Raw genomic sequence first — 13,575 nt, forward strand, 5'->3', positions numbered from 1 at the left:
ATGGTTGAATCCTATTATAAATAACTATATAGGCTTTGGACCAACCAACAAGTTTCCTACAACAAAATAGGGCAAGTAAAATGAACCCACCTCTTATTTCCAAGATTTCTTAATAGTGAATTTACCCTTAATAGCCTGCAGTTAATTATTTTTTTCACAAAAAGTATATCAATTTTTTTTTTATTTTTTTATTAACTTTTTATTGAGATCCTAATATAATATAGGCAGTTTCCACAATTAATTACTACCGATTATATAATAATCCCAAATAAATTTAATTTTTATTTTTTCATAATAATCGGTAGTTTCGTCAAGTTACAAATCTATCAATTATGGAAGTAATCCCAGACACAAATTTTCCCAAATTTTTCAGATTTCGAATTTTCCTATAATCGTTAATTTTGACAAATTAGTTATATACCGATTATGAAAGTCGCCTCAAAAATACATTTTCGCAAACTTTGAAATTTTGAATCTTTTTACTTTCATAATCGGCGGATAATTATCTATCGATTACGAAAAAACAAACTCGCACATTAGCATCATAGCAAGCAAGCAATATAATTACGCAAGCGCTTCATAAAGTCTATGGTATCATCATCAAACTCCCCTAAAGTGGTGAAGGCAAGTGTCCCAAAAGCATAACATTGTGTCGTACACTTCTCCGAGTATTTGACATTCTTTCGAGCAACAACATTCTTTATGGCAAGGGCCCCGAGTAAAAGTACATACCCCACCCGCGGTAAAGGGTGAAACACCAGTCACACCAAAGCACATGTCTCGCCTATTGTCCCAGTTATACACGAATATATCAGCTGGTCTCAAAGCAGTGCCATTATTGGCCAGAAACCCCAAGTCAACCTCCTTTCTAGCTGGCATTCCCGCGCGATAGCACATGTCTGCAATGATGTCTCATACCAAATCATGCCTAAACTTAAGACCCACATCATTAGCACAATGCAGGGCATGATCATTAAAAACATCCATATCCCTTTTACATAAGGGACAAGCGCCATCCATTTCGGAAAGGGGGATCCCTAACCTATACTGGAGAACTACACTAAATCGTCTAGCTCCAATATGTTGATTGAGCCCTAAAATTGGAATTGCCATCCGAAAATCCCAGACATGCTTTGTTTGATTGCATTTCCATAGCACAAAAATCACGCTCCGACAAAACAAACCTGGCGGGAATGCTCATCTTAATCGCATCAAAGTAGATAGTTGCCAAGGAGTTCATGGAGTGAGTGTCAAAACTACTAGTGCTAAGCTGGGTTGCACAGACGCGGACGCGACGCGGACGCGGACACTAAAAAATTCTCAAAAAATTAGGACGCGGACGCGGACACGTATATACATATTTTATTTATATATTATTTATCTATATAATCATGTATTTATACAACAAAGTCAAGTATTTCGATCCTAAAGATTAGAAAATGATGCTACATGTGTATAAATTTCAAAAGAAAAGAAGATATCTTTTGTATATACACGCCGAAGGTCAAACAATCAGTCACTATTAAACACATGGCACAATCAAAATGCATTCTTAGAACAACACATGCCCAACTAAGGGTATACATGATGTCATTTTCAATTACAAAACCCTAATAAAGACCTAAATATTTATCTTTCTTCATTTGATTAATAATAGTAAAAAATGGAAGAAGTTTAAATGAAAATGAAAAAAAAATGCGTCGGACACGCGTCATCGGTGCGTCCAAACCAGACGCGCGCAGGACGCGCAAATTGGTGCGTCGGACACGCAAGTCGGACGCGGACACGGCTCGAAAAATGGAGCGTCCGTGCAACCCAGGTGCTAAGAGAAGAAACAACACCACAAAGAGAGTTGAAGGAGTCCACTGCTTGCTGGAGAGAAGAACCGCAACCGATGATGCCAGTGTTTCTCAAAATGTTGGACTGCAATTCTTACGTCTGTAGACAAGAGGCAAGGAAACAATAATGCTTGGTATCTTGCAAAGTGTACACACCCAAACCGCCATGCTTAAAAGGCAGGGAAGTTTTTATAATCGGTAGTTTTGACAAATTATTTATCTACTGATTATGAAAGTCTCCTCAGAATTAAGTTTTCTCAAACTTTGAAATTTTTGAAATTTACTAGTTAATCGGTAGTATTGCCAAATTAATTATCTGCCGATTATGAAAAAAATAGTTTTCCCAAACATATAAAATTTCGAATTTTTCCTTTCATAATAGGTAGTTTTGACATATTAGATATCTATCGATTATAAAAGTCGCTCAGAATTCAATTTTCCCAAACTTTTAAATATTTGAATTTTTATACTTTCATAATCGGTAGTCTTTTCAATTTAGTTATCTATTGATTATGAAAGTATCTATCGATTATAAAAGTCGCTCAGAATTCAATTTTCCCAAACTTTTAAATATTCGATTTTTTATACTTTCATAATCGGTAGTCTTTTCAATTTAGTTATCTATTGATTATGAAAGTCGCCCTAGAAATACATTTTCTCGAACCTCGATCCATTTTTTTTTAAGTTTTAAAACTTTAATTTTTTTCATTACTTTTTAGAATTTATTTTTGGATAACAAAAAAAACGTTGAAAATATTCAAAAGACAAAAAAAAATATTTAAAAAAATTAAAAGAGTGGAAATGTAAACTGAACTAGTAAGGGTAGCTTAGTACTTCTACCATATGTGGACACCCCTTATCCTTTCTTTCTAGGTGAAATAAGTTGCCCCTAATTCTTTTTGGGTCGTCCCTAAAAATACCAGCTTTTTAAACCAGACGCAAGATAAAGTTGTTCTCCCTCTAAATTAAAACTCCAAGCCTTAAGTCATTTCTACGAGGAGTGCCTAGATGGACATGCCCACTTTAATTTTTGTGAAAAGAAAGAACAAAAGTCACATAGTCAAATTTTACATAGCTGTTAAAAGTTACAAGTTCACAATATGTATTTTGGTACCCTCTCTAGTAATCTGGCACCTCCATCCATTAGTAACATTGCGGTTTCACGTGCATACACTAACTAACTGATTTGAATTTGAAAATTATGTAATTAGGGACGAACTTTTTAACACATCCGATAATTGGAAAGTCATGTTAATCGTAGCTACTTAAGAAATAAATATACAATGCCAAACTAAGAAACCCTTTTTTTCCAGGGGAGTGAGCACAAAATTTAACAAAATTTCCACTTCACTTTATATCTCATATGTCACTCTATGGTTTTTTTTTTCTTATTCAAACTTTATCATTGATTCTGGTCTTATCTTCCTACAAGGCAGTGTAGATATTCTTAAAACAAATTAAATCATTGCTTTTAGTGAAAAATAAACTTTTCTTACTTGAAATATTTCATAAAAGGGATACAAGTTTATGTCAAATTAAAGTACGGGTGGCAGAACTTGTCATTAATGCATTTGGGTCGTAAACTACATAAGACCCGTAAGTCAACAATTAGTGGACTTTCTGAATTCACTCAAAAATTAGTGAACCCATCTTTCTACTTAGGACACTGCTATCATACCCAACCAATTGAATCACTACCACATATAATTTAGGATATAGAATCCAGGACTCAAATTCCAATTACAGACAAGATTTTGATCAATTCCTAGATACCAATTTTTATTTAGTGATTTTAATCTCATAAAGCATTAAATTTTTTTCAAATATTAAACCAAAAAGCTAACATAAATGTGAAGTCATTTAAAATTTATTTCATAAAACACGGAAACCCATTGAAATTTTGATCATGAAGAAACGACTCGTAGAGATGTAATAATTGAACGATAATTACAAGCAAAAAATTAAATAAAAAATTCCATAACCCCTAATTTAAAATGTCGAAAAATGTTATCTTTGGTAATTAAGCACACATCATTTATATTATAGCTTAAACAGCTCATCAAAATGGTGTCTTATAATTTTTAAATAGATAGGCGTTGGCATCAGGTCTCCAGCCTTTGCTCGGATCAAGGATATCTCTGATTAGATCGAGTATTCCTCTCTATTCCTCCTAAAAAGATGAGTATCTTTTAATGAGATACGAGATCGTCAGTTAGTGATCTAGGTGATATTCTCTCCACATTTTCTGATCACATGACACATGTCGAGTTTTGGCTTTAAATAATATTCTCTGGAGGAATATTATCCGCTTATTCTTGGAAAGGTGAAAAGTTACTGCTGCTAATTATGTGTACAGTTTTTCACATGGGTCGTTTTTCACCTCTCTCAGAGATCGAAGATTTCTTAAGTGGGTGTCGTATATCTCTTTTAGGAAGTCGAGAACTTAGCTCTTTCTTCAATGAGTTAATGGTTCATGACATGTGTTTGTCGGTCGTCATTACATCTGTCTTTTAAATTTTAGAGTTTAGTGGTGGAGGTAGTGTACCACCTAAGGCGGTCATGTATTACCATTTTCATTTTTCTCTTCTTATATAAAAATCTTTTCAGATATGTAAAATTTTCTTCACAATGTTATTTTCGTCTTTTCCTTTTCTTTTCAGAGGATTTTCAAGATTTTCAAACCCCTCAGTTTGTTTTTCAACTTCCATTTGAAGTTTTTATTTTCATATTTTTTCACCATATATTTATCAACCTACTTTAGGTCAATCAGTCTAGCTTTTCTAATATTAATGTTATAGACTCAAAAGAATGTAACGATAGATTAACATAAATACAACTATTGCCAACCAAAGTTTTGTATGAGTGTCAGAACATCAAGAATTAATTTTTTATGTTATTAGTGAGTTATTGACTCATGCACATTTAAAAAAAAAAAATTCTTTTGATAATATATTTAAGTTTTTTTAGGTGTAGATGAAAAATATACCATCTACCAAGTACTGACAGCTATACAGGTCATACGAGCTGGAGCGCCGAGATAGAACCTAGGTCGAGGTCGAATGAAAGGGTATTTAGTACATGCAAGACTTGAAGCTCCTCATATTCCCATAATGATGGTCTGAAGACAAAGACTAAACTATGTGCACGATCTGAGTTCTGGAGCCCACTGCGAAGATTTCGGTAGAACTTGAATTGCAGGCTTGACAATCTCACATTCTTTACAAGGATTAAGAGATCTTTGTTATCAATGGAGGCCTATGGTTGAGAAGAATTCATAGCTTTGACAAATTTTACTTCTTTGCTAATGCTAATATTTGAAGCATTTATTTTAACCAAATCCTCGTGTATCACGAGGATTTCTACTTGCTTCTAGCATTGATAGTAAATTGTTTGAGCTATCATTGAGATTTTTCAAGTTCAAATTTTCTTCTTCCAACGTCTTGATTTTGTCAAGAGCACTTGCTAGATTAGCCCCGAGGTTTTTTCTCGAGAGAGATAAGGACTTCGTTTTCTCCAAAACTCAATTGTTGAGAATTAATCATTGCTTCAGATTTAACAAGTTTTTCTTCCAGCCTTTTGATATACTCGAGATTGGCAATATGATCATTTTCTAATAGTTTTGTTGAGAAAGACTAACAATTGCTTTGCAAGGCTCTGTATTTGTTGAGAATTCTCCCTCAACCTCTCGAGATCTTGACAAAGCCTTTTACATTCAGTATTCTTTGATTGTAAATCATTCTAGAGGGGTGCACATTCAACTGTCTTTATAAGAGAGTATTAAAAGTCATCCAATAAATTTTTGGTATTGTCCTCCACCGATAATATCAATGGTGTCAGTAAGGTACCTTTATCGTCAAAACAATCAATTGTCTGAAACAGTTTGTTTAATTTTTGCACTATATAGAGCACTAAATTTTACGAGTCCAAATTTGTGCACCCCTCTAAAACTAGGGTGCACGTTTCGGTCTTCCTTATTGGACATGAATGCTAAGAAAGGAACTCTTCCGGTATAGGCATTTCGATCCTTTGGGGAGTAAATAACAAAGTGCATTGAATTCCCCATTGTTCCATTGATATCAAGTGCAGTGAAATTAATTAAAGTTCCTTTTGTATCTCCCTAGGAATTCTATACAAAAGCCAGTTTGTCCTTTATTATTTTTCTCATTGTAAACTATTTTACTTTTTCATTTTCATCATAAAATCTTTGCATGAAGATCGATACTTTATTTATCTTTATCTAATAAGCTTACAGAAGTGTTTTAATTTGTTATTCTCCATGTTATGTAAGTTTTGTAACGAAAAAAAGATGACAGGTGATCACACATGCGACTTTTCTAAAAAGAATTAAAACCAAAAAACGAGATTAATGTTCATTTGAACAGTGGTAATCTTTGTTCACCACTGCAATCGCATTTCTGACTAAAAGGCCTGTTACATTAGCTAAGGCCCAAAATTAAAATTCACAAGCTTACAACTTTCTTGACCTGGGCACTGTTAGATTACTTACATACCTATTATCCAATTTCATTGTCAAATAGGTAACTTTCTTGTACTGAAGTTTGTATGCACTATGCACATACAATTAGATGACAGCCGAGTCCACTAATGTTTGGTATCAAGAAGTATAATCCTACAAGTGCGATTTGAAAACATAAAAGATGCACATTATTCAAGTTTAACTATTTCAAAAGAACATATACCCATTTCAGAAAAAGTGAAAAAAACTTACATATTTAGTTTGGTGCATGATGAGATTCTTGAGATCGAGTCAGCTCCATTAGTCGGGGGCTTCTATGAAGGTTTAGGTTGGATGCATCATTGCCATTTGAGGTTGTATATATATTGAGTTAGTGAACTTAATCATTAGGTCATCACACAAAAAAATGAACATGGATATATTCTAAGACAAAAGATATTAATATATGGAAAAAGATGGTATAAATAGAGTATCAACTGGTAAATAAAGTATTTTTGTTAAGAATTAATAGCATGTATTCCTTTGTGCTAATAATTTCAATACGAACTTGATTCTCATTTAAAAGAAAGAGAAAAAAGCTGACGCGTTGCATTTTTGAGCATGTTGAGATTCCTTGTTGGCCGTGACTGAATCATGTATGAAGCATGGGCATTGTAGTGATGTGTTGCAAGTGCCTGAACCTGCAAGGTTGCTGGAAGTATGAAGGCTTAATCATTTATCTATTTGCTTGTATGTTTGAAGTTTAAGTTGAGTGCAGCTAGTCTTATGGTCTTAAAATATAACACACTGAATGTTGGTGTATTTGCTTTCGTTATTTGGTTGCTTTCAGTACGATCGTGGGCTGGCCAGTGGTGTAAATTGGAAATGAATCCCTAAGTCTTCTATGTAAGGTTAGTGTATTGAGTGAAGGTGGTGTTTAAGCAAAACCATTGTCTATTTTTTCTTAATGTAAATATAATTCACAGGGGAAGCACTACAAGTATACTTAGCCAAAATATGCAATAAAAGATGCTGAAAGAAAAAGCTAAGCAAGAGAAGTTGGTGGCGTACGCGAGTTTGCTTCTGGAAGTTATGTGGAAGTGCGACCATATTTGGCAGCGATAGCATAGAGTAACGCAGCAAGAATGAAGATGTAAGTCCATAAAGTATATGATCCGCTACATTAAAGCGCAGCAATTTAAAAGAACAAGTGAAGCATTGTTGGTTTCAAAGGCGCGTGAAGAGGATACCTTATCCGAAGTGACGGTGGTATGTCCCAGGTGTCCTAAGTCATGGCTAAATTCATGCATTTTAGTCATATTTGCATAAGAAAGTTGCAAAGTGATTGAGGAATACTTAGTCTACAGTAAGACATGTTGAGTTGCAAGATTGCAATGTGAATCAGAGTTTGAGACATTAAGCTATGTTAAGCATATCAACGGTGATATATTAGTCATTTGGCATGTACACTTAGGCACAAAATTACTTAGAAAAAAATTGTGTGTTGAAGGCATCAAACGTGAAATAGCTTTTGGGTGTTGAGATATGAATGAAGTGGAATTGAAACATAGTCGCGATGTAACGGTGAAGCTGGATCTCTTAGGATTAATGGAAGGGTGCACAAGCTAAGTGTTGGCATATAATATTAGGTAGAAAGTTTTGGCAAGGAAGGTCAAACAAGATTATTGATTTCTGAGAGTGGCTCAGATGGGTACACGGCCAAGGTGGTTTTGGATATCCTGAACTGGTGTCGTATTCAATGGGGACGTTGAATGAGTTGGGTTGGGAAGGTGTGTTATCGTCCAAGAAAATGAAGCGCAAATATTACGCATTACTGAAGTCAGTGGCTTGGACAGTTGAGCTATATAGTTCGACGATGAAGCACCAACATGGCTGAGACAAGAAATGATACTTAGCACATGCAATACTACGCGATGGTGTTGTATATCCTTGATTAATAGTTAGACCATCTCAAGGTAGGAATTAGGTATGGAATGCAAGTCATGAGATGACTTAGACATTGGCCAAGGTTTGGACAATGCATATGGAACAGTGTTGTTGCCAAATGCTACATTGTTGGATATTGCTCGGCAAAAAGAATGCATGTGCACTTAAACGTATGAAGCTGAGCCGAGAAGCATATCATGACATGATTAACATGACTTTACTTGGATGTTAGCATCAAATGAGTTAAGTGCATGGTCGGATAATTGTAGCACTAAGTTAGTGGAATATTGGATTAGGATAAGGTGATTACAGCGTGATGATGGTTGTACATTGGCTTAGGCCAAGTTGAGAACAACGCTACGTTAGCCTTATATTGCCTTGGACTGTCAGTTACGAGTTGTGTGTGGATAACCCGCATGCTAGAGAAAAGAGTTGGTTTGATACGGTTATAAAGTTGCTTTACAACCGATTTTGGTATCCCCTAACCGTCGAGAACAAATATGGCATAATTATACAAGCCATCACAAAAGCTAGTAGTTAAAAAGCATTATTGCGATAAGATAATTGCCTATGGAAAAATGGTTGTCCATAGGCCGTATACTTGGTTGCACATGGATTGGTTGTGTTCTTGGAACTATAAATAGGCCAGAGAACTTCTGCAAGTGCAAGTCTTCGAGTGTTGAGGAACCACATTGCAGTAGAGAGTGTGTTTTAGGCTTAGTTAGAGAATAAGCTTGTAAGTCCATTGGTTGGACATGATTTTCGTACTTCTCCTTAAGCTAATGAAAAGCAGTTTTTTAGCTTAAAGATTTTCCTTGGTACTATATTGATTCGAAAGTACTCCCCAAATTCTATGAAGTATAAACATGGCATTAACCCCTCTGTAGTATGGGGTACATTGCAGGTAAAGAGAAAATCTAAGATAACTCCGTTGCATAACTCAGTGTAGTTTCGTTGTTTGCATAGGTGCAAACTTATACGACTAAAATATTTTTGGGTGATTAGAGCTCGCAGAACCACTGTATTACCGGTTACATTCGCAGAAAAATTGAGAGTTGCATTGCCGGTGTGACACTAAGCAAGGTGGGGTACTGAAGCCGTTCCCTTCGGTTTCGGTCTGGTTTCGTCCAACAAGTGGAGGTGAGTTTCGTAAATAACCACCAGCCCTGGAGGGCGAAAATGTCTTATTCCCTCTTTCTTTCAATCATTTTATAAGAAAAAAAAATTCCTAATTTCTCTTCACAGTGTGAAGGAAATGAACTAGAAAAGACAAGTATCCTACTAATTGTCTGCTGTGCAGAAGAAATTGAATTACGAAATTCAACAATGAAGAAGAAGATGAATATAGGAGATGATGTTTGGTTTGAAGTCTGTCTTCGTCTTCCTCTCAGTGAAATCTTCAAATTAAAGTGTGTTTCCAAGGTATGGTTATCAATTCTCTCAATCCCTAATTTCATTAACAAGTGGTATATAATAGCTGAGAGTCTCATAGAGTTCTCACGTGTATCAGAGTGTGTGAGAAATGCCTCTTATTGGCTGAGTATGAGCTGTTCACAGCCTTTCATGTTAGGACAGCTCTTGTCTTGGTCAAGACTTGTATAAATGCAGGTCTGCATTGTTTTAAGTGTGTAAGAAAGAAATCAGACTTTTGTCTTTCAATCAATGATATAATACTACTATGGTATCAGATAAGGCTTCCGCATCAGCCATTAATGGAGTTCAAACTATCAACAATTTTTCAGATCTAGTTTCTTTAAAACAATCAAAACTTTAATCTGTTTTTCAATTGAATCACTCAATGGCAACATATGAATCAAGAATCTCTCAAGTTCCTCTCAATCAAATTTCACAAATACTCAGTTACAAACTCAAAGATGACAATTTTCTTACCTGGAAATCACTTCTTCTACCACTTCTGCGTCGATATAGAGTAAATGGTTTTCTTGATGGATCTTTACCATGTCCACCTTATCTTCTCAATAATGGAGTCAATCCTGGTTATACAGCTTGGCATGATGATGATACTACTCTTGTACTATGGATTCAGATGTCTATCTCTGAATCTGTAATTCCATACGTTGTTGGAGCAGATTCTTCAAAAGATTTATGGGATAATATTGATTCAAGATATGCAAGAAGTTCATCTACACATTCAATTCAACTTCGTCTCAAACTTCAATCCACAAAACTTGGGTCAGGTACAGTTTCTACCTTCCTAAGTGAAATCAAGAAAATAACAGATGAATTGTTTGCTGCTGGTTCACAGATTCATGATGATGAATTAGTTGTTACTATACTCAATGGGTTAGGCCAAGATTATAGTTCTTTCTGTACATCTATTCGTATTCGCAATCCACCAATCTCTTCAAAGGAACTTCACAATTTGCTTCTTACTGAAGAAATAATTGTTACAAATAAGCAAAAGAATTTACTTACTGAGGCCAATTCAAAGGCATTTGCTGCTACAAGACCTTTTGTTCAAAACTATAAAAGTAATGGCAGAGGTTATCATAATTCTTCAAGACCTGCAGTTCCATACTCTGGATATATCAGACCACCCTCATCTTTTTATCCGAGAGGTTATTCTCAATTTCAGATGCATTCTGCTTCTTCATCCACAACATCACCTCATTTCCATTCAAAACCTCACTATGGTTTAACTTCTTCATCTTCTGCACCACCACCAATAACTGACAAGATTTGTCAGATCTGCAACAAAACTGGTCATCTTGCTTTGGAATGTAGACACAGATTAAATTTTGCCTATCAGAACAACTATACTCCTCACAACCTCAGTGCCATGCTTGCTACTGCCAATATCATGGGTGAAAATCCTTGGTATGCTGACTCTGGAGCAAATAGTCATATCACTAATGATGAATCTGAATTGCCTGAAGCAACAACTTTTGAAGGGGCTGATGAGATTCAAACAGCTAATGGAGAAGGTATGCCAATTACTCATATTGGTCATGTGTCTAAAACAACTTCCTCTCATTCTTTTAATCTAAACAATGTGCTTCTTGTTCCAAAATCATCTCAAAACTTATTATCAGTACATAAGTTCACTAGTGACAACAACTGTTCTATTACTTTTGATTATATTGGTTTTGTTGTTAAGGATTACTCAAATGGGAAGATCATTTTACAAGGACCACATAAAGGAGGATTATATCCAGTGAATTTTACCAAGTCTACCAAGAATAAAGCTCTATTTAGCAACAAGAACTCAGCTACAATTTGGCATCAAAGATTGGCTCATCCATCATTTCAAGTACTTCAAAAGGTGTGCAGAGATATGCTATTGTCTAGTTTAGTCAAAACACCATTATTTTGTAATGACTGTCATCTAGGGAAAAGTCATAAATTGCCCTTTACTCTGTATTCACATAGGGCTCAATCTCCACTAGAACTAGTGCATATGGACTTATGGGGTCCTAGTCCTGTAACATCTTCAAATGGCTTCAGATATTATGTTAACCTCATAGATGACTATTCAAGATTCTGTTGGATATTTCCTTTGTCTGAAAAGTCTGAATTCAAAGAAATTTTTCTACATTTCAAGTCTATGACTGAAAAGTTACTGCACACTTCAATTATTAAAATTAGAACTGATGGAGGAGGGGAATTCATCAATAATGCACTACAAGAATTTTTGATTTCACATGGAATTACTCATGAGGTTTCTTGTCCTCACACTCAAGAACAAAATGGATTGGCTGAATCCAAACATAGACATCTTGTAGACACAGGGAGAACTTTCTTAATTCAATCAGGTCTGTCAGAAAAATTTTGGGTTGATTCTTTTCATACAGCCAATTATGTTATTAATAGACTGCCTGTCAGAAGTCTGGAATACTTATCTCCTTTTGAAAAGCTGTTTGGTCAGAAACCAGATTATTCCTTCTTCAGATCTTTTGGTTCATCATGTTTTCCATGGATAAGGCCATATACTACACATAAACTTCAACCAAGGAGTGTACATTGTGTTTTTATTGGTTACAGTTCTATGCACAAAGGATACAGATGTTTAGATATTAAAACAGGGAAAGTATACATCTCTAGACATGTGGTTTTTAATGAGACTTTCTTCCCATTGAGATCTTCAGATACAATACTTCCTGACATTACCAATTCACCAGCATTAACTGATACTACTTCTACAGCTCCATATGCCAAGATATCTGCACCAACATCTGCAACATCAACCTCACCAGCTGCTTCTATTGATACTTTATCCACTGATCCTTCAAATATTATTAAGTCATCTGATGCTTCCACTACAACAATATCTGAACATACTTCAGCTTCTGGTATTTCTTCACTGGCTAATTCACACTCCATGGTTACAAGGGGTAAAAGAGGTATTTTTAAACCCAAAGTTTTTAATACAAAATATGTTCTATCAGCAAATTTTACTTCTGATATACCACCACCAACACCTACTTGTTATTCTAAGGCAATAAAAATACCTCAATGGAAACAATCTATAGAAGAAGAACATACAGCACTTAAGGATGCAGGAACATATACACTTGTTGCACCAGATCCATCCTATAATGTTGTAGGCTGTAAGTGGGTCTTTAGAATCAAATATAAGGCTGATGGTTCTTTAGATAAATGTAAATCTAGACTGGTTGCCAAAGGTTTTCATCAACAAGAAGGAATTGACTATACAGAAACTTTCAGTCATGTAGCCAAACCAACAACTATTAGACTCATAATTTCATTGGCAGTTCACTTCAACTGGGTTATGAAACAATTGGATGTTAGTAATGCTTTTTTACATGGGGATTTAGCTGAAGATGTCTATATGCAACAACCTCCAGGCTTTGTTGATCAAACCAAACCACACTATGTATGTAAACTACATAAATCTATATATGGTCTGAAGCAAGCTCCCAGAGCTTGGTATGATAAATTGTTACAAATTCTTCTCACTCATGACTTCAAACCTTCATTAGCAGATGCTTCCTTATTTGTTCAAAAGTTTGGCTCAAGGATTACAGTTCTTCTGGTTTATGTAGATGACATTATTATCACTGGGAATTCAACTGAGTATCTTTCTCAGTTTATCAATCATCTTAAGACATACTTTCCTATCAAAGACTTGGGTTCTCTTCATTATTTTCTTGGTCTTCAGGTGAAAAGAAATTCAGAAAACCTCTTTCTTAGTCAAACTAAGTATGCATTGGACTTATTGGAGAAATTTAATATGACTGGTGCTAAGCCCTGCAATACACCAGTCTCACTTTCTATTTCACTCACTGCTTCAGCTGGTATTCCATTAGAAGATCCAAGTGAATACAGATCATTAGTGGGTGCTCTACAATATCT

This window comes from Papaver somniferum, chromosome 2, assembly GCF_003573695.1.
Source record: "Papaver somniferum cultivar HN1 chromosome 2, ASM357369v1, whole genome shotgun sequence".
NCBI classification, from domain to species: Eukaryota; Viridiplantae; Streptophyta; class Magnoliopsida; order Ranunculales; family Papaveraceae; genus Papaver; species Papaver somniferum.